Source organism: Canis lupus, chromosome 31 (genome assembly GCF_048164855.1).
Source record: "Canis lupus baileyi chromosome 31, mCanLup2.hap1, whole genome shotgun sequence".
Lineage (NCBI taxonomy): Eukaryota > Metazoa > Chordata > Mammalia > Carnivora > Canidae > Canis > Canis lupus.
In genome coordinates this window covers 42,448,917-42,476,883 of record NC_132868.1, presented here as the reverse complement: position 1 = coordinate 42,476,883, position 27,967 = coordinate 42,448,917, and the positions used below count along the sequence as shown (strand labels likewise).

At 52.6% G+C, this 27,967-nt stretch overlaps 2 long non-coding RNA genes across 5 annotated transcripts; both read right to left on the bottom strand.

Moving 5' to 3' along the window:
- Nucleotides 1-92: 92 nt before the first annotated feature.
- On the bottom strand, nucleotides 93-22,536 carry LOC140622337 (uncharacterized). Of its 4 annotated transcripts, XR_012022115.1 has the most exons (7): nucleotides 22,321-22,536; nucleotides 16,122-16,185; nucleotides 2,832-2,888; nucleotides 2,487-2,587; nucleotides 1,797-1,912; nucleotides 1,571-1,646; nucleotides 701-776 (listed from the first exon to the last, which is right to left on the bottom strand). It is a non-coding gene; the product is annotated as an uncharacterized lncRNA (long non-coding RNA). The 4 variants fall into 4 exon arrangements; XR_012022116.1 differs by lacking the exon at nucleotides 1,571-1,646 and having other exon boundaries at nucleotides 93-776; XR_012022113.1 differs by lacking the exon at nucleotides 701-776 and having other exon boundaries at nucleotides 792-1,646.
- Nucleotides 19,716-22,300, bottom strand: LOC140622340 (uncharacterized). Its single transcript, XR_012022119.1, has 2 exons — nucleotides 21,352-22,300; nucleotides 19,716-21,013 (listed from the first exon to the last, which is right to left on the bottom strand). It is a non-coding gene; the product is annotated as an uncharacterized lncRNA (long non-coding RNA).
- Nucleotides 22,537-27,967: the final 5,431 nt, after the last annotated feature.

Here is a 27,967-nt window from a genome sequence, read left to right as displayed (position 1 = left end):
CAGGGATGTCAGACTGTTGCATTCAGGGAAGGCTTCAGAGAGGAGGGGAAGAGCTGCTGCTTTTTTTTTTTAAAGATTTTATTTGAGAGAGAGAGAGCGTGCACGAGGCGGGGAGGGGCAGAGGCAGAGGGAGACGCTGGCTCTCCACTGAGCAGGGAGCCCAACATGGGGCTCCATCCCAGGTCCCTGGGACCATGACTTGAGCTGAAGGAGACGCTGCACCGACTGGGCCACACAGGTGCTTCTTAAAGCTGAAAAGAGAAAGACCCACAGAATGATTTGATCACCAACAAGGCCATGCGCATGGTGGACACCCGGTCACCACCTAGACAAGGTGCGTGTGTACTAGGTACTAAGAGTCCACATCTCAACTGCTGCTTTGCCAAAAATAAAGACTTTCCTCCCCCACTAAAGTTCATCTGTGTTTCTTTGTTGAGCTCCAGTTAATCGAGTAAATACTTTCATAGTCAGGCCTCCTGGGTGGCTCAGTGGGTTAAGCATCTGCCTTTGGCAAAGGTCACCATCTCAGGGTGCTGGGATCGAGTCCTGCATTGGGCTCCCTGCTCAACAGGGGGTCTGCTTCTCCCTCTCCCCCACCCCTCCCCAGCAAGTTCTCATTCACGTGAGCATTCTCTCTCTCTCTCTCTCTCTCTCTCTCTCTCAAATAAATAAAATCTCTTTTAAAAAAAATACTTTCCTAGTCATTTCAGGAAGTGACTGTGCTCATCCAGGATGCTGGCCCTCCTTTATCCTTTCCCAGGGATTATCTTCTTGATCTGTCAAATGGAGTTATTTGGTCTACGTTGGTCTAAATTTGAGAGACAAGATTTATATATCTCGTAATACTAAGGCACAGAGCATGTGCCCCGTATGGAAAAGCAGTGGCGATCACCTCCTTCACCCTGTATCTAGATCAAGGACACTCCTGGAACCTGATAGGCCCAGGAGGAAGAACATCACTTTTTTACACAAGGCGAATAAAGGTAATGGATCATAGAATGGTGTAGAGAAAGCCGGGCTTCCTGTCACCCCACAACGGGATGCCCAACCCTACAGTGCCCTGCCCGCAGTCCCTCCGCAGATATCCTCGGCCAAGCAGAGCCCCCCGTACTGCGCTGCTTGAGAGGGAGCTCAAGCCACAGCCGAGTGAGGTGAGGCTCCTTTTTAAAGTATATATGGCACAGTTAAAACACACTTCTGCTTAGCTAATCCTCTGGATAATTCCGAAGTGGGCATCAATAAAATTTCAACCACAGGAATTTTATCTGATCAATTTCACTTGCTCCATTTAATAGTTTGAAGGAATGCCTCATGGTCCGGAAGGCTTTTGTGGGTCCCTAATGAGTTACTTAAACCTTCAGAACCCGGGAAGTTCAATGTTGTGAAGAAATAAATCAGCACAAGGTCACTGACTAGGATTCTGGCCAAAGTTCCAAGATGGTGATATCACATTGACCTTACAATCTGGCAGGACAGCTCCACTCACAGATAACCCTAGACTGTGTTAACAAACAATTAAGCAAACTATGTGCTTATGTAATAAGGTGAGGTTAAAGGGAGTAAGATTCACGTAAGAACTTTGTAAGCTTCACAATCTTCCAGCAGCCCAACTACGAGACACTCTGTGTGACCAGGTGGCCCAGGACCTAGAAAGAGCCAATTAGGTAATAGAGAAGATGATTAATGACAAGATTGGGAAACAGAAGAGGAGCCACAGCTGACCAAGCCAGAACACCCTCCAACATTCATGCTGTACTCAGTCAGAACACGGTAAAGAGATGACTGTGGGGACTTACCAAAGTGTTAGAACTTCAGGATTTTCTCCAGGTTTCAGAGAATGGGGGGCCAGCAGGCCCCAGGGCATGAGAAATCTCAGGTTACATGAGTCTTTTGTGGTTTCACTGAGGTTATGCTGAAACCAAATTAAGTTGTAGGATGAGATCTTCCTTTATTTGCATGATCCATCCTGCCTGGCTCTTCCCTGCCCACATTATTTTTTCTAAGACTCAGGAACCAAAAAGGGGGAAAAAATGAGACGAATGCCTAATTCAAGAGCTGTGCCTCCTGAGCCCCCAGCCCTTACAGCCACTTCCCCCCAACACCCTGACAATAGGACCATGTGATACTTGCCACGGTTCTTTTGACTCTTCTCTCTCTTTCTCATCAGTTCAACGGAAAACAAACACTAAGTGCTCCAAAAACCAAACTTTCTCAAGTTTTCTATTAACTCACGTCCTTAGAAAAGCATGCAATGTCTTTCACAACTCCCCCAGGCTTTTTAAAAAGATGTACAGCAAGAATCGACTAGTTCTCTTTTTTCCTCTTTTTCTCAGACTTGTGAAAAGAAAGAATTTTTAAAAGAGAAAATAAAGAGAAGGAGCAAATCCAAGCCAAGACTCATTTACATACAACCGGCCTCACCCTCGGGGGTCACAGTACCTACTGACTCCATTTGTTCTTGCCCCTGAAACGTGCCACCAGATTACCTGAGACAGTTCTTTCTGGATCAAAACAACCATTATGAATGTGGAATTTGGGTCAGAATTTGTCATCTACCAACATAGGCCACGGTCCAACATAACCACTTCTGTGGTAACAACATGTGGAAAAAAAAAAAAAAAACAAATAGTTAAAACCTCCCCTCAAAGAAAAACTGTTTCAGCCCTGTAATTACTTACAAGCTACTCTGGAAAAATACTGCTGTATTCCCAGATATTCCTGTAATTGTGATTCTGGAAAAGTCATCGGCACCACGCATACCCGTTACTCTGTTATTAAATTCTTCATCAAATGTTAAAATATTGATGCTATCATTTTCTAGACTTTCATACCTGCCTCCTGTTGATTTAGAAGAGCCATTTTCTGTAATAATTCAGACCCAAGGCAACCTGGAAACAAAAAGAAATGCCAACTCATGTCAAACTGAAGCCAATTCTTGGGTGTCACACTTTGAGACAGCCTCAGCATCTGATCTCCAAACATTTTACGGATCTAAGGCAAGAGCAAGAAATAAAAGGAATGTTTTTCAGAAAAAAAAAAAAACATTGTTCAGGATTCTCATAAATATGTGCATCTTTTAAATATCAAGAGTATGAATCTTGGCTATCCCATGTTCTAACTCGAGCTATCGTTTGTGTGACAGAAAGACAAATCACTTCAGATACTTCCACATTATGCTTCAAAAATTGTTTGCTAAGCTAGACGCACAGAAGTTGGAAACAAATTTTCTCGTTAAAAGAAGATTTCAAAATAGCAGCTGGTCCCGCAGACCAGCCTTAGAATGTTGCCGAGCTGTTGGGTATTTGAAAAGTATTAGCTAAGGCGACTGTATTTACGTTGCAATAGGTCGCGGCCACTGCAGTGTTATCCAACCTCATGACATATCTGGGCATGGAAAGCTTCATTGTGACTAGAACACAATAGACTATACATAATGCTGAGAATCATTTTTATTTCTAGAAAGTATATGTGGGTGATATCCTTTTTTCCTGTATTTCTATTTCTGACGTACAAATGATGATTTGGCTGGGTATTAAAATTCTGGCAGCTGTACCCCTTCATATCCTAGTATTTATTTTTTTGCCCCCGGTAAATGGGAAATCCAAGGCAACTTTCTTTTTAATCCATCACTGATAAATCTCTTTATAGCGTGCTGGTGGTTTGATAGACATAGAAGTGAGGGCAGGGGGGCAGGGAGGATGCTACAGGGAATTTTATGAGTTTATCTGTTAGTGTTGTAATTTTTTAATCTGCAAACTCAGATCTTTTTTTAGTAGAGAAGTGTGAGAATTACATCCTATCTTTAATTATTCTGCTTATTGTATCAAAAGGATTGAAGCAGAGAAGTAATGTGTAGAATTTATTTTGCTAGCACTTTTGTGGCAGTGCAGGAGATGGATCTTGAGCAGGACAGGAAAATGGAAAATATATTAAGCGTCTCCTGCAAAATATCCAGAGATATAGAGGGCTTCACAAAGTGATAGAGAAGAGGAAGTAGATGCGAGAAAGTACCAAAGAGGTAAAATCTGAAACTACATGATTTAATGATTAATTGGATATGAGGGAAGAGGGAATAGGAAAAATTTAGGATGAATGTTCACACAATGTATGGGTGACAGCGTCACTGGCACCATCACTAATTACGATGGGACAAACAGAGGAAGGGGTAGATTCAGGCGTCTGTGTGTTCCGTCTATTGCTGTGTAACAAACCACCCCGATAGTCAAGATTTGGAAGTCATATTCATTTTCTAGTCTCGCCAATCTGTGATTGGGGCAGAGCTCAGTGAGAAAACCCCATTTGTACCCCGAGTGGTGTCAGCTAGGCCAGCTTGACTAGGAGCTGGAGGATCCACTTCAAAGATGGTTCACTCACACGGCTGGCCAGTTGGAGCTGGGTGCCAGCTGGGACCCCTGTGGGCTCTCGTGTGCCTGCCTGACCTTTTCACAATAGGGGGCCTGGTTTCCAAAAGTAAACACTCCAAAACCTGAGGAATGGCTGCTGTCAGCTTCTTAGGGCCTGGGCCCAGAACCTTCTTAGGGCCTGGGCCCAGACTCAAAGAGAGAGACAGAAACCCCACTTCTCAATGGGAGGCCCGTCGAGTAACTTTGGGGCCATGTTCTTAAACCTCCACCTTAGGTTCCACTGTGGGACAGAGAAGTCCAGTAAGTAACTCAACTTACAAATCTTAAATTTAGGAACAAGGTCAAAGAAGATACAACAACTTGGGAGTCATCTATTTATAGATGTAGACAGGGATAAATTTATTATAGTTTTAACAAAGCTTGGGTTTCAAGTCCCTTACTTCCCTGGGCACAAGGTGAGGCCCTGCACCAATGTTTGTGTTGTTTTTCTCAAAGAGAAACTCCCAAATTATATCCGCATCAGACCGCACAAAACCCGAATCTACCCCTGGGTGGCATTCAAATCGTAAGGGTCCATAGGATCATCTGAGGAGATTGTACAGAATGAAAAGAACAGTGGACCAAGAATGAAAACCTGAAAACATACCCACAAGGTAGGAGAGAAAGAGGAAGTAGCTTATGAATGAGCTTTTTGGTGTATAATCAGAAAGATAGAAGATCAGAAAAGAATTTTGTCGCAGAAGCCAAACAGTAGAAAGTTTCAGGAAGGACCAGCTGGTAAACTCTCTCAAAATAAAGCATAAAGGTCAAAAGAAAAAAAGAATTAAAAAGAATCCTTTCGAGCTGGCATCACGGAGGTCCATTTGCAACCTTGTCAAAGCAGCTTCGGAGGAAGCAGGAGCCACCTTGCAGTGTTCAGAGTCAATGCTAATTGGAAAATGGAGACAGCAGGAAATGTGGCTGAACAGGCATCTGAAATAGATGCAGGAAGAAGGGAGGTGGGGACCTAGAAAAATACAACTTTCTGAGATTGTTTTAAGCAAAAATGCAAAGCCTGAATAGTGTTATAACTCTTAAAGAAATTAAAGCAATATTTTAAAATATTCCCACAAGGAAAACACAAGGCTCAGATGGCTTTAGACAAAAATACTCCCAAACTTTCAAAGAAGAAATCATCTGTTTCATACAATATCTTCCAGGAAATAGAAAAAGAGGAAATATGCCCCAAGTCATTTCACACCACCAGAATAGCCCTGATACTAAAACCACGCAGGCATTAGGAAAAGGGTAACTTTCAAGCATCGACTTCATGAATAAAGATGCAAAACCTTAAACAAAATACTGACATGGTCAAATGGAACGGCGTGGATAAAAAACAGTACACCCGATCAAGTCACTCTCAAGCCAGGAATGCAGGGATAGTTTGATATTTGAAAAACTACGATGTAATTCTTACACCAACAGATTAAAAAAAAAAAAAAAAAAAAAAACATGACCAATTCAATAGATGCAAGGAAAGCATGTGATAAAAATTCATCATAATACAAACTCATAGTAAAAGCAGAAAAGACTAGAAAGGTGGTATGTATTACAGGAAATGCTGGAAGCATCCTCTTTAAAATCAGGCAGGCGGTCACTATCATCACTGCTTCTCAACATTGCGCTGAAGACTCCACCCACAGCCAGTGCCCAACAGAGCGAGTCTTTGGGCATCTGCGGGGAGCCCGGGTCTCAGTGGACTTGGCTACCTCGGCGTCTCCCTGATGACCTACAAGCGCCCCTTCCTTGGCGCCTTCTTCTCCTTGCAGGCTCCACAATGGGCTCCCCAGTCTCCAAGTTTACTGATGCCTGAGTTTCACCCCTACAAATTCCTCTTTGGTTGATCTGCGATGCAGCACAGGCCTCCGGATTTTGAAAATCTCCCCAGGCGGCTGCAGTGCGTCGCTCAGGTCTACACACTGAAGTCACACGAGAGGAGAGGGGGAGAGAGGGGAGGTCCGGGGTAGACAGTGACTCTCAAAGCCGCCTGAGCACTACGGTCGCCTCAGGAGCTTTTCAGACCCCACTTCCCAGATTGCATTCTGTACCTGTTTTTCGCTCAGCATCTCCGGAGGGAGGATTCCCAAAGCTTTCCTCCACGCGGCCGAGGTGGAGAACTACAGCTCCCCGGGCAATGTCGCCAGCTCTCCCGGATTCAACAAAACATATACTAATGGCTTTAAAATCTGTAGGTCCTGCCTTGGGTTCCCTTCTAAGCACAAACACTTTAAATCCTACACCTCTTCTTGGAAGTACCAACAGAGCCCAAAAGCCCAGAGCTTCTCTTCCATCAGGGCTGTGTGCACGCCCAACTCCCCCCTGCACCCCCCGGGCAGCAGGCCCCACAGGGTACGGGCCGTGTGAGAGGACTGAAGCCGACTTCCTTAACCTCCCTGCACTAAAACGAGAAGATCTCCGCATTCCTGGCATGTCCTGCAACCCAGAGTTAAGAGCCCTGGCTAACAAGGGAAGGAGAGGCACGGGAGCAAGGGCCCGGCCCAGCAGTGATACCACCCATGTGAAAAGACTTCCGGGACAATGGTGCAGGGGGTAGGGGTCGGCCTATGGAGAAAAGTGCATCAGACACTGAGCAGCACCCCACCTCCGGAAGCACGAAAAGGACGACGGCAAGAACAGAGCCGCCCCGTCCCGGCAAACTCTGAGCAACGTTGCCCAGAAGTCATTTGCCCTCGCGTTTCTTTCCCCTCCTTTCCATGAGTGTTAAAGGGGTGAAAAGGGACTCCCCTAACCCTCACTGCCACCGTAGTGAGAAAAGAAATCTTCCCACACCCCTGCAACCCATATAATAAGAAGGGACTTTCCTGCCTACATGACAAGATGGGAACCCCCTGCCACAGAGGCATCTAGAAAGTCAGGGATGTCCATCGTAAATGGAGTAGGCACCTCTCCGTCAAGGAAACGGAACTTTCCTTGATCTTTTTCAACTCAATCTGTACTTTTTGTGAGCTTTCTCGTGAATCTGCATTGTTATTCCGATTTTACAGATGGGGAAACCAAGCTTGCCCTTGGTCACCAAGCCAGTTAAGTGGTCAAACCTACTCGTCAGCACACAGGTGTCAGCATCAACCCAACATCGTTGTTTCTTCCCTGTTAAAATGCACCAGGCTGCCCCTCTTACCAACTTATTTTAGTGTTTTATTCTCTTATTCCGACAGCGAGCACAAGCAGCAAAGAAGGAGGCTTTAAGGGAAAATTCAGTCAAATGAGATGATAAAGGCTGAAAAATTGTTCTCGATACGTTTCCAAAACATCCGTTTCCATACGGAGACAGAATGCAGCTCAGCTTTGATCTCGTGTCAAAACAACAGGTAATAACACCGTGAACTTTTCCATCTCCCACTACTGAGATCAAGGAACCTGGCATTCATCTTGGTAAATAATCTGTTAGCACCGAACTCCAGGCCAGCGGGAGGGGGGAACCCCTCCCCCACCCCTGCACCCGCCCCCTGGGGAGCACACTCAATGGGGCCAGGTTCCCCAGCATTCTCTGGTTGCTAAGGCCCAGCTTTTGCCAGGCAAATGGGGAAGGTGAGTAGGAGGGTGGGCCCCCTGGGGAGACTGCCAGGTAAAGCCGCCCTCTCGGGCCTCCTCGACTGGTGTTCAAGTGCAATAGGGCGTTGCTTGAAAGTAAGCTGAAAGGCTGTGCATGTCCCGGCAGGGCCAGCGCCAGCTCCGCAGTTGCTCCGATTGGAATCACTCCCTGACTCACCGCTATGCCAATTTATTTTGTTGCTTATATTCATTAGATTAAAATGATTTAATTAGGCAGTGAAGTGTGGACTTGTTTGGTGTGCACCATCATCGTTGCTGCATTTTCTTGTTGTTGTCGTGTCCCTGTATTTAAACCTCAGGGGAAAAGGAGACTATTTTTATTCCCACGGCACCCCTCGAGAACAAATTAAATATTTTCTCTTGCTGCCTTCCTCATGATCTCACTGCTTTTTGGCTGCATAATGGGAAAGAAACCATTTCCGTAATTGCCATATTGTGGAGAGCCGCGGGGAGCGTTAGAGCCACTGTGTCATGGCCCTGAGGTTGTCGTTCATAAGAATAAAAACAGTAAAGGAGGAAAGTCCACAGATGCACTGTCTTTCCAAGGCTGGCTCAGTCTCGGGCTAAATGTGCCCCCTGGACTAAAATGGCCAAAGATAAACAAAAATAGCCCGACTCTTTATTTCTCTTCCATGTACGTTTCAGGAGAAGCAACCGCAAACATAGGGGGGAAATACAGACTGTCCCAGCGCCCCGCACACAACTGGGGCACAAACCAATACTTGTTGATTTGATCTTTAAGATGATTCAAGATCCAGGTGTTTTAACATGAAGGAGTGATGCTTCTTAACAAAAGCAAGTTCTCTTGTCCTCAGCAGTGCCCTCTGCACCCTCCAAGCCCCCATTCCTTTGATCCCCCCCGCCAGCCCTCCCAGACTGACTCTACAACTCAAGTGTCCTCTTCTTTCTGATCAAGGTCTCACACTTCATCCCTTAGCAGGTCCTGAAGTCCTACATTCTCCTAAGAAATGGCCTTCAATCTGTCTCCACCCTACACACGCCCCATCAGGTAATTCCTATGCTCCCTCTTCTCACAACACCCCACAAAATTAAGGTACTTCTTTGCCTAAGGATAACAAAGATTTTATATGTCAATCCTTCTTCACCAACCGTTCTCCCCATAACCAGACAGCAAGAAGTGTAATAAGACAGGAATCTGTCACGTCAGAGAGACTCTCTGCAGCCAGTTTAGCTGCCTGTCTACAATGCCACTTGCTATGGCGTTTAGGAGAGTCCAAGGAGCAAAGCCAGATGGAAAACTTGCTGTTTCAGTGATCCTAAGAACCAGGTGCCCTGCCTGCCCGTCTGTCCCCACCGGTGTTGGAGGCATACGCTAAGCTCATCTTGGCCCATAGGAAGATATCAGAGAAGGACTGAAGAAAACCAGGATTATTTTTTAGTGTAATTCATCTATCATACTCATCATTTTGAGAACACCGTTAAGGACCTTCTCGCCCAGAACAGCTAGGTCCTAGGGCTTTCACTTTGTGGTCATTACTGTGGCTCGGTTGCATTACCTTGGATTTTTGTAAAACCAACTCAATTCTCTCTCAGTTGTCAGCTTTTTCTGTTCTACTCATGAGTTGGACAGTTGGCTGGGATCTAGCTCCATGCCAAATGGCAGCCAGATGAACAGTCTCCTACATGCATCCTTTACAAGCACGGGAGGGGACCTGCCTGGTGGACCCTGCCTGCCTGCCGCCCAACCCATCCATCTCCCCGACCATCCTCCCATCCATCCGAAATATTTTTATTAGCAGCCTACAGTTTGATACCCAGGCAGAGAGCATAGCATCAAGCAAAGCAGACATACACTCCATTTTATGGAAATTACCCTGCACGGTATAAGCCCCTTCTCTGACCTCTAGACAAAGCTCCAGGAGAAGCACAGCCGTGTCCTTTTCTAGACTCTTTATAGCTGTAAACAGCTTAGCTGGGGCCACATCCTGCTCCATCACTGGCTTTCCGTCCGCCCGGCAACACGGAAGAATCAGGTGGAATAATATCACTGGCTTGTACAGAAGGCCCACCTCCAGACTGTATTCTATAAATCTATGCCCGGCTCACATCTGGTAGTAAATATTCTTAGGCCTTGTGACTCCATAGCCCATCAGAGCCAAGAGACGTGTCCCTAATTCAACTGGATAATATTTTAATATGTAAAGAAATTGTGGATTTTTTTTGGATGAGAAATGAATTAAAAGAATGCATGGTTCTAGGGGATCCCTGGGAGGCTTAGTGGTTTAGCACCTGCCTTTGGCCCAGGGCCTTATCCTGGAGACCCAGGATCGAGTCCCACATCGGGCTCCCTGCATGGGGCCTGCTTCTCCCTCTGCCTGTGTCTCTGCCTCTCTTTGTCTCTGTGTCTCTAATGAATAAATAAATAAAACCTTTTTTAAAAAAATAATGCATGATTCTCCCTAGGCCAACGATTTTTGAGAGTTAGACGTAAAGACATTTACATTTTCTAAGAGCCAAAGAAATGAGAAATCCAGTCAAGCACGGTTGCTACCTAAGCCCTTGTCTTAACCTGGTACAACTGGACAGGGCGGACTGCATATCTGAAAACCAGTTAAGTAGCAGCCTTCCCATATAAACAGAGCTAGAAAATCGTCAGTGGAATCCAGCGGATATTGGATAGGAGATTACTCTAAGTCGAGGCCACTCATCCTGCAACTATGGAAAGGGCTCCTTCAGACCATTTTAGTCCCAGGTAAGCATTTACTTATGCTCGAGCCTGTATCTCCAGGCATGAGGCTCCTTCAACAAGCAGAGAAGGCAGGTCCCAAAATTCATCAGGACAACACGGGATTTTTTCCCCATAATGGATAAGCATTTTTTAAGCCCCCCAGTATTTTATTTTATTTTTTTAATTTTTATTTATTTATGATAGTCACACACAGAGAGAGAGAGAGAGAGAGAGGCAGAGACACAGGCAGAGGGAGAAGCAGGCTCCATGCACTGGGAACCCGACGTGGGATTCGATCCTGGGTCTCTAGGATCGCGCCCTGGGCCAAAGGCAGGCGCCAAACCGCTGCACCACCCAGGGATCCCGCCCCCCAGTATTTTAAATTTAAATTGTAAATGTTTAACAAAATCAAACCCATAATATTTATAATGTTGCGTTAAAGAACCTGTGAATATTAGGAAGTTCAGCTATTCATACAAGAGTTTGGCCTCTTGAAGTCACAGGTAAGCCTGGTAATTCTAACTGGAAATATATGATTGAGTCATCGATTTAGACTTGTGACTGCAAAAATACTACATCATTGGAAGATTTAAGAGATATTAATGTTCCCGTATCTGCGAGTTTGATTTGTTAGATTCGTAACTGCTATTTAAGTACTTCGGAAGGGTTTTGTTAGTTAAAACAATCTTAGCCTATGAAAGGGAAGTCAAGCAGGTTTAACTCATAAATGAAACGTAAAATGTCCCAGGCTGTTCAGTTAAGTTTGTAAATGGGACCAAGTGCTACTCAAAGGCCCCCTTAAACGTGACTGCTCAAATTTACTGAACTTAGAAAAATCACATTTTTAAGGTGAACTCAAAAGCCTAAAGAAGAGCTACATTTGTGGATGTGTAACAATCAATGATTAATTTTTAAAACAAGCAAAAAAAAAAAAACCTCTGAGTAATCCTGTCTGCACACACAAACTGCCTTAAAGGATATTTTTTAAAGCCACATTTAACAACGTCCTTGGAGCCTAGGGATTAAATGGGGAGAAAGAATCAGACTCCCACGCAAGAGGCAGGGGGGAGAAACATACTGTACAGCCTAGAGTTAACACGAAATGGGAATTTGTCCACCACCTGCTGCTATCTTCTGGTAGCATAAGCAGTAAAAACGCTACAGGATGACGTGGGTGAAGCCGGAGATCAGAATTATTCAGCTGCTTATTACTGACTGCCCGCCCTGTGCTTAATGCTATGGGAAAATGCAAAAGCATACGAAGTTCGTAATCTAGCGAGACCGGTGAGGTGCACGAACCTGAACCGATTAGAGAACAGAGGGTTCAGCTCCATAGACAGTCGTCGCCAGCCCTGCCCGAGGCTCAGCGAGTGGCTGCGGGACGGGAGAGCTGGCCTCAAACACGGCCAACGAGCTCTAGGACCAAGGGCTACACCGCGTGTCCGAAGTCGAGGGAGCCGCACTCGGAGGCGCCGAGGCCTACGGGAGCAGCTGAGACCCGCGGGGTGAGAGCCGTTCTGGGCTTCGAGACATGGAAGGGCTGAGATGGGCCAAAGGGAGCGCCCGACGGATGAGGGCGGAAGGGGACCAAGGGCAGCACCCCCACCCTCACCCCCGGACGAGAGGCTCACGCGGCTGACGGCCGAGTTCGGTGGCACAGGGCCCCCCGTTACGCAGGACTAAAACCAAAGGAAGGTACTGGAGACTGGAACGCACAATGGCAGTAGTTACTACCAAACGGTGGGAGGAGGTCGCATGGAATAGAAGTCCTCCCTGTCGTTGCAGGGAGACAATGGGTAGTATTTAAATTTGATGAATCAAAAAACAAAAAACAAAACAAAACAAAAAAAGAAACCTCAAGTGTAAGGATATATTATTAGACCTTTGGGGTATATGCCAGAGGGAGAAGAAACAAAGTGGAAACAGCTTGTTTCTGGGAATGGAACTGGGGATCAGAGAATTGTTCTTTTAAGATTTTATGCATTTATTTCTGAGAGACACAGAGAGAGGCAGAGACCCAGGCAGAGGGAGCAGCAGGCTCCACGCAGGGAGCCCGACGCAGGACTCGATCCCAGGACCCCGGGGTCACGCCCTGAGCCGAAGGCAGATGCTCAACCGCTGAGCCACCCAGGGGCCCCTGAAAATGCTGCTTTTCATCCTAAACACATCTGGACGATTCGAGTGAATACCAAGTGAACACATTATGCTGAAGCAAATATGAAAATTCGAGGCACATAAGCTCAGTTATTAGGCTGCATTTGTTTGATCCAGAAGCACATTTACCATGAAGCCCATAAAGCTTAGGCTTGCAGGCCCCACTTCCAAGGCCTACACTGACTTGCTAACGACATATCCTCCGTCCCTTCTCTAGCCTCAAGTCATGTCAGCTGCAGGCCCCCGACGACCCTGGTTTGAACAAGGACTTTCTCATTTCCTAGGATTCCTCGGTGCCTTTCCTACTTCACGTTGTGCCGGGAGGGATCCGGTCTCTGCGTTTTATGTCACTTCTAATCAAGGCACACGATCTTAGTTATATGAATAAATATTTTCGTCAGAATAAAAACCCCTTCTTGACTCAGGAAGCAATCCCAAGGCCCTCAGACTCGAACCGACACGTGCCCCACGGGAAGTGGAGACTCGCAAAGCACTGCCTGGACACAGCGGTGGAGGCGGGGGCAGGCGGGGGCGGGCGGTCGGAGGAGGGATGGGGAAGGAGACCCGGGCCAGGCCCGCTCCCCAGCTGCCGAGCCGCCCACAGACAGGAATGCCCGGGATGCTCCCACATTACAGGCGGGGGTCAAGCCTGATTTCCTGACTCATCACCTGGCGAGCTTCTCACAGGCTCCAGTGGAAACGTTGACCCCCGAAACCAACCCGAATGAGCCCGTCCTGCCAGGCTCTGGGAACGCTAGCCGGGCGTCTACGGCGAGGGTCTATCAGCGAGTTTTAAAACAAAGAACTTTCTTTCCACCAACAGAACCATGACCTCTCTGGCCCTGGATCCGTATTCAGGGCCCGAACGGGTCTTCGGGCGCATGTTCCGACCACCGGCCCGGGGCATGGATCCGGCTCGCGGCCCACAGCGGCCCACAGAGGCCCACAGCGGCCCACGGCGGCCCACGGGCCAGGGTCCCACGGAGACACACGCTGAATCACTGTCCGTGCACCTGCTGCGGAGACTGCTGACCAGTCCGCGCTCCGTGGGCGGACGCACAAAACTGTTCTACATGGTAAAGACACTTGGCCAACTAAAGAATGCTGTGAAGAACGTCTAAGATACTTCTTACTGCTCTTGTGAGCCAGTATTTTTTTTTTTAATGTCGCTACAGTGTGTGCTGGGTTGTGCGGATGTGACCTGGGAATCCTGAATACGGAAACTGTCAGCCTTTGCATTTTCCTGTGGAATTAGGAAATTTAAAATCACGTTCGTATGCAGCCAAACCAGCACAGCTGACCTGGAAAGCGAAGGCAAGTTAATGATGTACCTGGCTTGCTTCCCGATCGATTAATTTGACTGCTATGCATCTGGATAGATTGACAGCCAGGCCTGAAACCGGGTAGGAACCGCTGTCCTTCATTCTCCATCTCTTGACTTGGGTTATTTTTTTTTTTTCCTTATAGAAAGAGGCGAATGCTCTACCCTTTAACCAAGAAAGAAGGAAAGAGAGAGAGAAAGAAAAGAAAAAGGAAAAAAAAAATAACCTCTACTTGATGGCATAGGAAAACATCAAAATTTCACTTACTACACAAAAATGCCTACGAGGACAGTGAGTCAAGATGTGGAAACCCCGAGCTGGGTACGTGAGGGCCTCCCTGCATCAGCCAAAGCAGGGAGTAGATTAGGCAACCGATCCGTGAGGGCAATGGGGAGACCTGCTAGTTTCCACGTTATTTCTCAGAATGTGAAGAGGGTCAACCTTCCCCCGCCCCCAAGCTTTTATTCAAGTCCCAACGGGCTCACAGAGAGCAGGAGGAGTTCCCGGTGTCGCACTCAGCGATGCACCAGCCACGTGCGGCGAGGGCAGGGCCAGCCTTCGTGCACCGTCCTTCCTGCCGTTTTCTCCCACCCCAATCCGCTACCCCCTCACGTCGTCCAGCCGTCCCTCTGGGGTGCTCCTTGCCCCCACAGCACCCTGAACGTGCCCATATAGTCCCCCTCTTTAAAGGAAGAAACCGAACTCAATCCCCTCCATAACCCCTGCCCTTCACAACTCACACTCCACGCCAACGTCGCGCCTGCCTCCTGGGCCTCACCTCCTCCCCTCTCACCCGGCGCAGATTCCCACCCGCCCCGCTGTCTCCCCGGGGGGCCCCTCCGGCCAAGATGGCCAGGGATTTCCTTAGGTCAGATCCAGAGCTCTTCATTTCCAGGATCTCTCAGCTGCTTCTGATACTGTTGAACCTCCCGCTTCCCTAAAGTTCCCTGAAAAAAGATTTTTTAAAAATCTGGGCTGCCCTCTTCTCTGGCTACCTCTCAGTTTCTTCGGCTGGCTTTCCAAGTTTCCGTCGACTGTGGCCTCTGGGTTGGTGTCCTGGCTCTCTTGTCCTTCCTTGTCCCCACTCCCCCTGTGACCCTGCTCTCCAGTGGATTCACCCGTCATCCGTGCGTCCCTCACTAGTGAGCCCAGGTCTCCTTCTCACAACCACAAGCCCGATGGGGATCATCCCCCTTGGTCTGTGCCGGAAGCTCCTCAAGCTCAACTTGTCCAAAACCAGACTCATCTTGCTGCTCAAACTCATTCTCCCTCCCGGGTTTACCATCCCGTTGGATAATGTCACAATCTACGTAGCTCTGCTAACTCGGAAGGACACTAGTGCCAGGGTAGGCAAAGTATTCGCCGTCCTAAGAGTTCTTATCTTATTTATCACTGTTCTGATCCAATTAGTTCAAATTCATTCTTTTCATCCTATTGTCCACGGAACTTTGGAAGCCGGTCATGCTTGAAAAACCAAATGCCATATTCACTATTTTGGAAGATATAGAATAAGCCTGAGTGGTTTCAAAAAAAAATTTTTTTTTTTAATTTTAAGAGATTTTATTTAATCAATCTCCTGCTGAAGTGCCATAGAAATCCAAAGAAGTGTCCTTTAGGCACCAGAAGGATTAAATGGACCCCAATTTAGGATACCCCGACATTGCCCTAGAAAACCTTACTCACATCTAACTACACACACACTATTGTATAAAGTAGATCTATGCCCAGCGTCTGCACTTCCTTAGATGTCGAGAAATTGTGCTTGAGTAATAAGCATTGCAATCAGGCAGACGTAGAACGAAGGTGGGGCAAGTGTTCGGCTTCCACACTTTGAGACTTTCTTCAGCTGCAAAACGGGGCAAGGATACTTACCTCACATGGATGTTGGAAGGATTTAGTGAGATAATGTGTGCAAAGCGCCTGGCATATGCTGGGTGCTCAAAAATTTCAACAAACATTTTATTTTTAAAAATTTCTCACCTTTCTCTTTCCTTTCCTCCAATTTTGAGGCAATTGAAGCCTTCTGGTGCAGGATGAAATATGCCTAGGGGAAAAAAAGAGAAAAAAAAATCCCGTATGATTCCAGATCAGAACTGTTCCAATGTACCTGTGGAAAATTAAATTCGGTTTAAAAATATTTCAAGTGTTTCAAGTGTCCTAGACTGAATTTCTCAGGTGGACTCTCTAATGGACCTAAATCCCTAGGGTACTTCAGGAGCGGACCTGGCTCCTCGAGGCCCTCAAAATCCTCACTGGTGAGACAGATGGGATGGCCAGGGGCAGTGGAGACCGGCTTACCCTCTAGAGGCAATTTTAGCTCACGTACGAAATTCTCGTGAAGCCTCAAAACGAGGTAGGAGAAGAAAAAGGAGCAGAGAACAAAGGAGGACTGAGTATTACCGGCCATCGCCTCTGAAAATTCTTGGCTCACTTTGAGCAACGTCTTCAAAACAGCAGACTGGAAAGCTGGGTTGTGCGAGGGGGTGTGGGCCGGGGGTGGGGTTGGGGGCTGACCTCGCCCAGGAAGGAGCGGGCGTTGTTCCTTCAGTCCGAGGGGTTGTGCTGAGGGTGGGGTGGAGGGAGCACGTTGTCTCTGGGTCTTGGTGACAAGGGGTGACAGCCAGGACGAAGGTGCAACTGTGACCCGGCGGCGGCCCCGCAAGGCCCCACCGCTCAGCCAAGACCCCACGGCCTGGGCCACACCGCGGACAGTGTGGTGCGCTGCTGGCCCAGCGCTGCAGCCCCGACCTCCCGGTGATGCCCCGTCACCGCAAGGCCCCAGGCCTGCCCTTGTGCCCTGGCAGCCGTCCTCAACCCGGGCGACACACCTTCTTTCCTGGGGACGCGATGGTTCCAAGAAGTACACAGAAAAGCATAGTTTTAAGGGAATCAGTTGCCTCAGTTGCCGTCCATTGAAAAAGAGCTCGACGGCAAGGGACCTCTTCCCCTCTCGTCTCCTACTTTACTAAAGAAAAGCGCACCGAATGCCATTCAGCCGTAAGAAAGAAGGGAATGTTGCCACTTGAGACACCACGGGGGGACCTCGAGAGCGTCATCTAAGTGCAGGAAGTCGGACGGAGAAAGACGAGTACCGCGTGACCTCGGTTATATGTGGAGTCTACGCCGCGGACAGCACTGAGCCCGTCTGTAGAGAGGACACACTGGCCGTTGTCGGGGCCGGGGGCGGGGGCTCAGGAGGGGTCAACGTGTACAGGCTTCTAGTTATGACATACATCAGTCCTGGGGTGTGACGTGCCGCGCGGTGATTACGGTTAATAATGCCGTATCGTACATTTGAAAGTCGCTAAGAGTAAATCTTAAAAGATCTTATCACAGGAATAAAAAATCACCGTGCGTGGTGACGGATAGCGAGACTGACTATGGTGATCATTTCACAACATGCACAAATACCAGGTTGTACACCTAAAGCTAACAAAATGCTCTACGTCAATTATACCTTAACTTTAAAAAATTGGACAACGTAGACGAGTCATGGAATAAATAGAAAAAATATAGACAAGAATAAAATAAATAGGATAGCAGTGATAAGAAGTAGGATATAATTAAGGATGTAAAATCTCCACCAAGTAAAAAAGAAAAGAAATATATACCTTGAGCCTTTTCCTAATCTTTTTTTTTTTTAATTTTTATTTATTTATGATAGTCATACAGAGAGAGAGAGAGAGGCAAAGACACAGGCAGAGGGAGAAGCAGGCTCCATGCACCGGGAGCCCGACGTGGGATTCGATCCCGGGTCTCCAGGATCGCGCCCTGGGCCAAAGGCAGGCGCCAAACCGCTGCGCCACCCAGGGATCCCCTTTTCCCAATCTTTTTAAGATTTTATTTATTTGAGAGAGAGCACGTGCACCAGTGGGGGAGGGGAGACAGACTCCTGCTGAGCTGCCTCCCCCAACACAGGGCTGGACCCCCAGACCCTGGGGTCACAAGCTGATACGGAGGCAGAGGCTAAACCAACAGGTGCCCCCCTTTTCCCAGTCTTCCTGTGGTACGGCGCCCAGCGGCGTGAACATCTGCAGAGCAAAGGAAGAGCGAGGTCTCAGAACAGGTACAGAGGAAGCAAATACTGTTAAGGCTTGAAATAAATACCTCTTCTCGTCAGGCGGTGTCTTAGTCCACACTGCCGTAACACAATCCTACAGACTGCAGACCTTATACACAACAGCAGCTTACTTCTCATGGCTCTGGAGACTGGACGTTCGAGTCCAAGGCCCTGGCAGATTTGGTGTCTGATGGGGACCTGCTCCGGTTCACACATGGCCATCTTCTCACCGTGTCCCCATGTCACAGAAGGGGGCACGGAGCTCTACAGGGTCTCTTTTATAGGCACTAATCCCATCCCTAGGCCTCAACCCTAACCTCATTCCTAGGCCTCTACCCTAACCCCAACCCTAGGCCTCTACCCTAACCCTCTCCCTAGGCCTCTACCCCAATCCCATCCCTAGGCCTCTACCTTAACCCCAACCCTAGGCCTCTACCCTAACCCCAACCCTAGGCCTCTACCCTAACCCCAACCCTAGGCCTCTACCCTAACCCCCTCCCTAGGCCTCTACCCCAATCCCATCCCTAGCCTCTACCCTAACCTCATCCCTTGGCCTTTACCCAAATCCCATCCCTAGGCCTCTACCCTAATCCGATCCCTAGGCCTCTACCCTAATCCCATCCCTAGGCCTCTACCCCAATCCCAACCCTAGGCCTCTACCCTAACCCCAACCCTAGGCCTCTACCCTAACCCCAACCCTAGTTTTCTACCCTAACCCCATCCCTAGGCCTCTACCCCAACCCCATCCCTAGGCCTCTACCCCAACCCCATCCCTAGGGTCTCTACCCTAACCCTATCCCTAGGCCTCTACCTTAACCCCAACCCTAGGCCTCTACCCCAATCCCATCCCTAGGGTCTCTACCCTAACCCTATCCCTAGGCCTCTACCTTAACCCCAACCCTAGGCCTCTACCCTAACCCCAACCCTAGGCCTCTACCCCAATCCCATCCCTAGGCCTCTACCCTAACCCCAACCCTAGGCCTCTACCCTAACCCCATCCCTAGGCCTCTACCCCAATCCCATCCCTAGGGCCTGTACCCTCATGACCTAATCATCTTCCTAAGGCCCCACCTCTAAATACCTTCACCTGGAGATTGGGTTTCAACATGAATGCTGGGAGACACAAACATTCTGACTACTATGGGTAACATCCTTGCTTCTCACAAGATTGGAGAAGGGTCTGATCACAGCTGATTCTGATCTCATGGAGCAAAGCCGCGAGAACTGTGGCAAACGACTCAGGAGACGAAGAACAGAAGAACGGCAAACGAAGAGCCCAGAGAGGATACTGTGGTTTTAAAGCTACTTCCCTTTCCATCTACCTGTTTATAACATGTCTTATGTGCACACAATGTGGGGACAAAGTACGAGGACTAGAATCAATGCTCATCCTAGCAATAGGGAACGGTTGTCTTCCATGGATACATAAGCTCGTCGGAAAAGCAGCCACATTCACCAGACTATGATATATGATCAGTAAAAATTAACACCTCAAGCCATATAATCACACGGAGTTTTCTTAATTAAAATGTATATTTATTTTGTCAGCCCTGTAAGGATGGCTATATAAATACAAATAGGGAAAAAACAAACAAACAACAATAAAAAAAAAAAAAAACATGTAAAACCCGCCAGCATAAAGAAAGAGCTTATTCATGTATTTTTTAAGTGAATGATGATAGGTATCTGCTTGCTGTGGTATTTGGATCCCATTGGATACATTTTAAAAAGTGATGTCATGGCTTTATTCGAAAATGTCAATTTTTGCAGTACACAGGATATTACCCTTTGCCAACAGCATCAGTTTAGAATGCAAACTCGTAGCTGTCATTTTAAAAAAGAGCCGGGGATACACCATATTTTGACCTTCTTTTGGGGGGCGCGTCGGTGAAGCAGAGTCTGAGGAGGAGAGCTCTTACAGGGCCGCAGGCCTCTAACCTGGCCAGGAGGAAGCAACCCCTCTTGAATATAAAAAAGAGAGAGCCGCACTTTTACTTCTCTATCTGCTGAGACCAAGAGAAAGTGGCAAAACACCGGTACAACACTCACCAGGAACACTTACGAGCTAGTAAGTGAATCTTCGTATTCGTCAAAGTAGCCGCGTGCATCTCAAGACTTCAGCCTTGGACTGACGGGAAGTGAGAACGTCTGGGGCCCCGGAGGGCCGCTCCACGCCGACCCCACAGCCCAGGCCGGGGTCCCTCCGGCGCGCCAAGTGGTCTCTCCCAGCGAGGCGGCAAGGGCCATCCGGGTGGCCCTGACACGGAGCAGGGGCTCAAATGCCTTGGGAGAAGCTTTCCACTTTTCAGGAAAAGCTGGATTTTCTGTAAAATCTCTGGATTGCCAACCCAACGAACAAACAGATAAAAACGTCTGTAGGGCAACCAGAATTCCCACGCGAACTGACTTCGGTGGCCGGACATCCGGCGTGCACCCCGTGCTCCAGGGTGACTCAGGGTAGGTCCCAGCCCCCAGCACTGTCTGGTACCTTCCACGAGGAGAGGCACAGAGCAGCCAAGAACGATATTGGGAAGCATCCCTGGTGGTTAGGCACAGTGACTTTGCGAATATGATTTTCCGAATCGGATAAAAAAAAAAAATAGGCTTGTATTTTACATCTGTTTTTTGATTGATTTCTCTAACTTTTAAAACAAAAATCTCAGCAGGCGATGGACCCGTGATCTCCCCCACTGGGAGCCTCTGGGGGGCGGGGCCTGGTCTTCATCAAAGTGGAGGATGTGTTTGAAGGCGCTACTTTCCTACACCAACATTAGGGCCTGGTACCTGAACATCAGCCTCTGGAATCCTCACACTGTGTAAAAAGACACACGCCTGTGAATTAAAATGCACCCATTTCTTCTTTTTTTTAAAATTCAGTTTGCCAACATAGAGTATGACACCCAGTAAAATGCAGCTATTTGTAACCAGCTGGCAAAGGTTTCGTGGTAAAGGTCCTGACGGCATCTGACCGCCTTTCCCGGGAGGCATGGGGGGCCTATCATGTCCCTCCCGAGACGGCCTCGCAGGCCCGTCAGGCTACCCAGTTCCCTCCAGGGCCAGCTGTGGAAAGAGTGGCCTGATACCACCCGTCACGTGGAGTTCCTCCTCCGTCCACCAGCACAGGGCCACCAACCCACGCAAGGCCCTGACCTCTGGCGGAAGGCTTGCTGGCCGCCTGCTGTGTGCACGGCTGCTTCTTCGACACACTGATCTCCTCCGTGGCCAAGAATCCTGATTCTCCACCTCCCCGCGTGCTTCCTTCCACTGACTTCTCTCCTCTTCCTGACCACCCAGGATGGTGTCAGCCAGCCGGTTCTGGAGCTTTGGTACCTGTTGGTCACCTTCCTATCCTGCAGCTTCGGCTCAAGTGACCCACTGACCTTTGTCCTCTCTGCTTAGGCTGAGGCTCCAGGATAGGAAGGTGATTGCCAGGTATCAAGGCTCAACATCCAGGGCACCTGGGCGGCTCAGGGGTTGAGTGTCCACCTTGGTCCCAGGGCGTGACCCCGGGGTCCCCGCAGGGAGCCTGCTTCTCCCTCGGCCTGTGTCTCTGCTTCTCTCATGAACAAATAAATAAAATCTTTTTTAAAAAATGCTCAACATGCAGAATGAAGCGGCTTCACAGCGGGTGCAGTGCCTCGCAAGGACCCCCGGTAGGGCAGTCACAGCTAGGAGGGGTGCAGGTAAGACCAGAAGGCCAGGAGGTGAGCAAACAGAAGGGTGACAACCAGAAACAAACCCACAGGTCTGCACACTCCCGTCTGCGGAGCTGAGGGAAAGCCCCAAGTCAACGTGCATGGGTTGGCGCCAGCTCCCTCTCCACCTTGCAGGGTCCCTCCCTCAGCCCTCCAGGCTCCCACAAACCCAACCCCCACCCAAGCATCTCAGAGGGCTTAGGCCCTGGGCCTCAGCTGCCGCCGGCGCCGCAGAAAGGGGGAATTTCCCAGGGGGGAGGGCCACGCCGGGGGTGGGAGGGGAGGAGCACAGCACAGGCCTGGGAGGTGGTTTCAGAAGTGCAACCTGCTGGGGGACTTTTTCTTCAGACCATCTGGAGGGAAGTGGTCAAAATCTGCTACAGATTCTCCTGAAATGACCAAATACCCGTAGGAAAGTTGCTACCTTGTTGAGAAACGGGGCTCCTTTGCTTCCTCCTGGGGCGCGGGGGGGGGGGGGGTTAAAGACTTTTCTATCAGTCCGTGACCTCTCCTGCCTGGGGGGCGGGATCCAGCCAGTGAAGGACCCCGCCCCCACCCCGGCCGCCGAGTGCTCCTCTCTTAGGAGCTGCCCGGTACCGGGCGGGCGCCGCGCTCACGGCCCGATGACGTCAGCGTGTTATTGACTTTCCGAGTCTGAATGACTGAGCACCGCGCGGGGGGGGGGGCGGGGCGGGCGCGAGGCGGCGGCGGCGGGGGACCGGCCGAGCGAAAATGGGCTGGCGCGCGGCGGGCGGCGGCGGGGGAGGGGCGGGCCGCGGGCGGCGGGGGAGGGGCGGCCCCGGGCTCGGGCTCGGGCTCGGGCTCCGGCTCCCGCTCGGCTCGGCTCGGCTCGGCTCGGCGGCGGGGCGGCTGCAGCCCTGCCCCTGCCCCTGCCCCTGCCCCTGCCCCTGCCCCCGCGCGGCCCCCGCCCCCGCCCCCGCCCCCGCCCCCCGCAGCGGGCCCGGCACCTCCCGAGCCTTCCCGCCCCGGAAGCCTGAGCCACGTGGCCGGGCCGCTCACAAAGCGGGGAGCCCGGGCGGGAGGTGGGGCGCCCTCCCCTCCCCCTCCCCCCCCCCCCCCCGCAGCCTGTGCAGGTGTGCGGCCGCCCGGCTGCGCTCCCTCCCCCGGGCCCGGCACCCTGGCCCCCCGACGGGCAGCAGGTGCGGCAGGTGCGCCTCCTCCCGCGGGGCCTGGGGCGGCCCGGGGCGGGTGTGCGCGGACACGCTCCGAACCGGGGCGCGGCGGACCCGGACCCCGACCCCGACCCCGACCCGGCCCGCTCAGGCCGCCGCGCCCGCCCCACCTCCTCCGGGCCCCCGGCTTCGCGGGCCTCACGGCTGAGCCCAGGCCCTGCCTCCTGGCCGGGGCTCCGCGGCTCTGCACCCCCGCCCCGCCCCGGTCCTGGACCCCCAAATCCTCCAGGCGCCGCCCCGCTCAGGGCTTATGTCCCCTCAACTGCTACGGATGGCCCCCCTCCCCCTCCTGCCCTCTCCCCTCCCCCACCCGCCCTTCCTCCCCTCCTCCCCTCCCCCTCTCGCCTTCCTCCCCTCCCCCTCCTGCCCTTCCTCCCCTCCCCCTCTCGTCCTTCCTCCCCTCTCCCACCCGCCCTTCCTCCCCTCTCCCCTCCCCCACCCGCCCTTCCTCCCCTCCCCCACCTGCCCTTCCTCCCCTCCCCCACCTGCCCTTCCTCCCCTCCCCCTCTCACCCCTCCTCCCCTCCCCCTCTCGCCTTCCTCCCCTCCCCCTCTCGCCCTTCCTCCCCTCCCCCTCTCGTCCTTCCTCCCCTCTCCCACCCGCCCTTCCTCCCCTCTCCCCTCCCCCACCCGCCCTTCCTCCCCTTCCCTCCCCCACCCGCCCTTCCTCCCCTCCCCCTCTCACCCCTCCTCCCCTCTCCCGCCCTTCCTCCCCCCCACCTCCTCCCTGTCCTCCCCTCACCTTCCCTCTCCTTCTCCCTGTCCCGCCTTCACTCCTCCTCCCCTCCCCCTCCTCTCCTTCCTCCTCTCCCCCCTCTTCCCTGTCCTCCCCTCCCGCCCCTCCTCCCTCTTCCCCTCCCCCTCCCGCTCCTGGGGCTCCAGCTGTGTTTGTGGAGCACCGAGGGCTCAAGGCGCAGGGAGGCTGTGCACCCCCGCCCCCCGCCCCCCACCCCCCGCCGCTTGCGAACCCCGCCCTGCGCGTCCCAGCCCAGCCGTGTGGCCGCGGGCGGGTCCCTGACCTCTCTGCACCCTCATGGGTGAAAAGCGGGGCCGCCACCCCCTCAGTCGTGTCACGAGGCCCTGAGGAAAGCCGGGTTCCGTCCGGACTGACAGCCGGGCCTTCCCTGGCTTAGCCCAGCGACGCCCCCGGGGCCCCGGGCGGTGCCTGCAGAGCCACGGCCTCCGGGCCCTTCCCCGCTCCGAGCACCTGCAGCCCCAAGAGGAGCCACCTTGGGGGGGCGGGGGACGCGTCTGTGCCCCAGGTGGGGGGAGGGGATGCGCCCCTGACCCAGGCGGGGCAGGGGGGGGACGCGTCTGTGCCCCAGGTGGGGGGAGGGGATGCGCCCCTGACCCAGGCGGGGCAGGGGGGGGGACGCGTCTGTGCCCCAGGTGGGGGGAGGGGATGCGCCCCTGACCCAGGCGGGGCGGGGGGGGGGACGCGTCTGTGCCGCAGGTGGGGCGGGGCCGGCACGTCCACAGCCTCCTTGCGAGCCTCGGGGCTCCTGGCGGCCTCTTGCCCCGGGGGTCGGCAGGTGGGGGGTGCCAAGAGCTGAGCATGCCGGTCCAATCGGAAGCCTCCTGGGGAATTTTGAACCTGGAGGCGGAAAAGCCCATTTCTCCCCCAACCTGCAAGATAGTATAAAGCTGGGAACCTCCTCCATGACCTTGTTGCCCGTCCTGTGGAGGGGAGAGCAGCCTGACACAGAGCCGGCCCTAGAGGTCAGAGACAGAGACACAGACACCCAGGCGGGAGCAGAGCCGGGAGGCCCCGAGAGCCCGATGTGGGCAGTACTGGGTGCTGGGTCCCTGATAGGGTCCCGCCGCCGGGCTTCCTGGGACCACCCAGTATTGTCTACAACAGACTCTCTTTACTTAAATTGGCTTGCCTGGTGTTGTGACTTGCCACCAAAACGTTCTAGTTAATACAGCACCGAGCGTGGCCTTTATCAGTCTCATCGGTGCAGTCTTAGCTGAGTTGAGGACGAGCTCCCCCGACCCCAAGACCTGGGGGGAGCTGCGGAGTCCCGCAGGCCTGTCGTCCCCTAGCCTGGCGCCCTGTAAGCGCCCTGGAGCCCAGCAAGGTGTAAGCAAGGTGTGAGCGGACAGGAGGCGCCCTGCTGGCCTTGGGACTCAAGCCTTGAACCCGCCAACTTTCGGGGGGCCCGCGGCCGCGGCTGCAGTCTTCTGGAAGCCCATTTATCCTGCCCCAGTGGTGATTCGGGTTTATTCAAGTGAATAGAAAGACAAAAGACAAGAAACTTTATCCCCTCTAAATTGCATTTAATAAAATTCTTGGAGAAAATGAGTGAATCGTCAGGCTTACTAATCCCCCTGGGTCTTTGTCGGAGGGAGGCTGAGGAAATGCGTGGTGTTCAACGTTTACGGGACAGCAGATCCACATGTTATCTAAGAAAACGCTGGAGTGACTTAACCTACTTCCCCCCCCCCACCCCGCGTTTGTTTCCAGAAGGTTTTTTCCAGCATGTGACTCACTTCCAGGCAGATCCAAAGACAAAAAGCTGGCTAATTGTGTGTCGGTGAGCCGGGTTCCAGGCTGCGCCATCGGGAGCACCCGGCCGGCCCGGGGACGGGCCTTGCCAGCCTGTGAGGAAGGCCCGGGTCGGCGGGTCCCCTGGCAGGAGGCCCAGGCCCCCCGCACGCACTCGGGCATCCGGCGGCAGATCTCAGGCCCAGGCACCGCGGGTGTCCCCTCCTCAGGGTGGCCCGTCCCCTGGCAGGAGGCCCAGGCCCCCCACACGCACTCGGGCATCCGGCAGCGGATCTCAGGCCCAGGCACCACGGATGTCCCCTCCTCGGGGTACTGCCAGCTGGGGACTCTTGGTGAATCGACCCCGTTCCCTCAGGCACCGTGCGGGGCCCGGGGACACAAAGATGAACACAAACGGAGGCGCAGAGCCGCTGCCAACCTGTCAAATAAGGAAGGAGAAAGGCAGAGAAGAGGGCAGGTAGGAGGAGCTCGGGGGCCCGAGCCCCATTCCCCGCTCCTCACCGCCTCTCAGCAGCGCTTCAGCTGGTTGACAGCTTCCAACTTTTTTTTTTTTTTAAGATATATTTTATCTTAGAGAAAGAGAGAACACGAGCGGGGAGAGGGAGAGAGAGAAAACCTCGAGCAGATCTGCAGGTGCACAGCTGCCGTCCGACGTGGGCGGTACTGGGTGCTGGGTCCTCAGTACGCGGAGCCCGACCCGAGCCCAAACCAAGAGTCGGACGCCCGGCCAACGGCCACCCGGGCGCCCCAGCTTCGCCCTGCTTGAAGCCCGTTCCCTCAAGGTTTCCTCGATGCCTGTCTTCCAGCCGGTCCGCTGCTCCCACCCCGTCACCCCCACCCACACCTCCTAGATGTTTCTCTTCCGTGCTCTCTTCTCTGCGTCACCACATCCCATCTCCCAGCTTGTTCACCGCCCCCCGCGCCCCTGTCCCCACCTACCTGCCACCACTGGCCGAAGCCACCGTCACCTGTGCACCTCTGCCCCCGCGCAGGCCCCGCACGCCTGACCTAAGCCGCCTTGCCCCAGCTCCTGCGCCCCGGCCACACCAGACCTCCTTTTCCTGTCCCGCCACCCCACCCTTCCTACCCGAAGGCTTCTGCCCTGGAAGCGGATCCCCCGTGGCTGCGAGGCTCGATGCCCACCGGCCCGGCTCCTCGGCGGCCCCCGGGCTCCGATCTGGCGACCCAGCAGCCAGCGACGTTTCTCTCTCGCAGCTCCGGGTCTGGAAGCCAGAGACCAAGGTGCCCGCAGGCCAGGGCCGCTCAGAGCCGCTTCCTTCGTGGGCCGCAGGCGCAGGCCTTGCTGTGTCTTCACGTGGCACAGACGCCCCAGCGCCCAGGCCCTGTCTGCAAAGGCAGGCACCCCACCCGCGAGGCGTCCCCAGGGTCCCGCACGCATGGACCGTCACGCTGGGGAGGGGGCTTCCACCTACAGACTGGGGGCGACGCGATCATACAGCCCTTAGCAGTATTCGGGTCCGCTCCGGGGGTCACTCCCACCGCCCTCCCTCCCGCGACCCAGCTCGTGGCCTGTAAGGGCTTATCGCAATCTGTGGGGGTCACCGCGCTTCTTTCTGTCCTTGCTGGGCTCCAGATGCCCTGCCCGCCCCTGGAGGACGACCCCACGCCCAGGGATCCCTCCCTCCACCTCACTTGTCTCCCCCTCCCCAGCAGCACTCAGAGGGTGACCGTGCGCACCGTCCAGGTCCTCTCCTCCATCCTCTCCCGCCCCTCACGACTGTGTCTGCCCCGCGTCGGCCCAGACCCTCCCCAGGAGGCCCGTCACCCCGTCATCTCCGCGGAGCCACGCTCAGCATCAGCAGCGCTGCTGTCGCCCATCGCTGCTTCCTTCTGCAAATCAACGTTCTTCCCTTCCCTTCGCATGGAGGATGCCATCTCTCCCACCGTCTCCCCCACCCCCACCCCCTCACTGAGCTGGACCCTCCCACCTCCCTGCTGCTTCCCCCACCCATCTTCTGTCCCCCCGAAATGCTGAAGCACCTCACGTAGGAATCCTGTGGCCTCAGCTTTCAAAACCGACCCCTGATCCGGCCACCCCGACTGCCGCTGCTGGACCCTGGCCTAAACCCCAGTCCTCTCTTACCCGACTACCCCGCCGGCTTCCCAGCTGGTCTCCCCACTCCCGTCTCCCAGTCCGTCCGTAGCACGGCGGCCGAAGGCGGCCTTTGAGACTTTGTCAGGTCATGTCACTCCTGCACAAAAGCCTCCAACAGCGTTCCATTTCACTCAGAGTCAAAGCCAAAGGCCCCACGGCGACGTTCCAGAACTTACTGGATGGTCCTATCACCTACCCCCTCCCAACGTCCCCCTCCCCTCTTGCTTCCTCGCTGCATTCCGGATTCCGGTAAC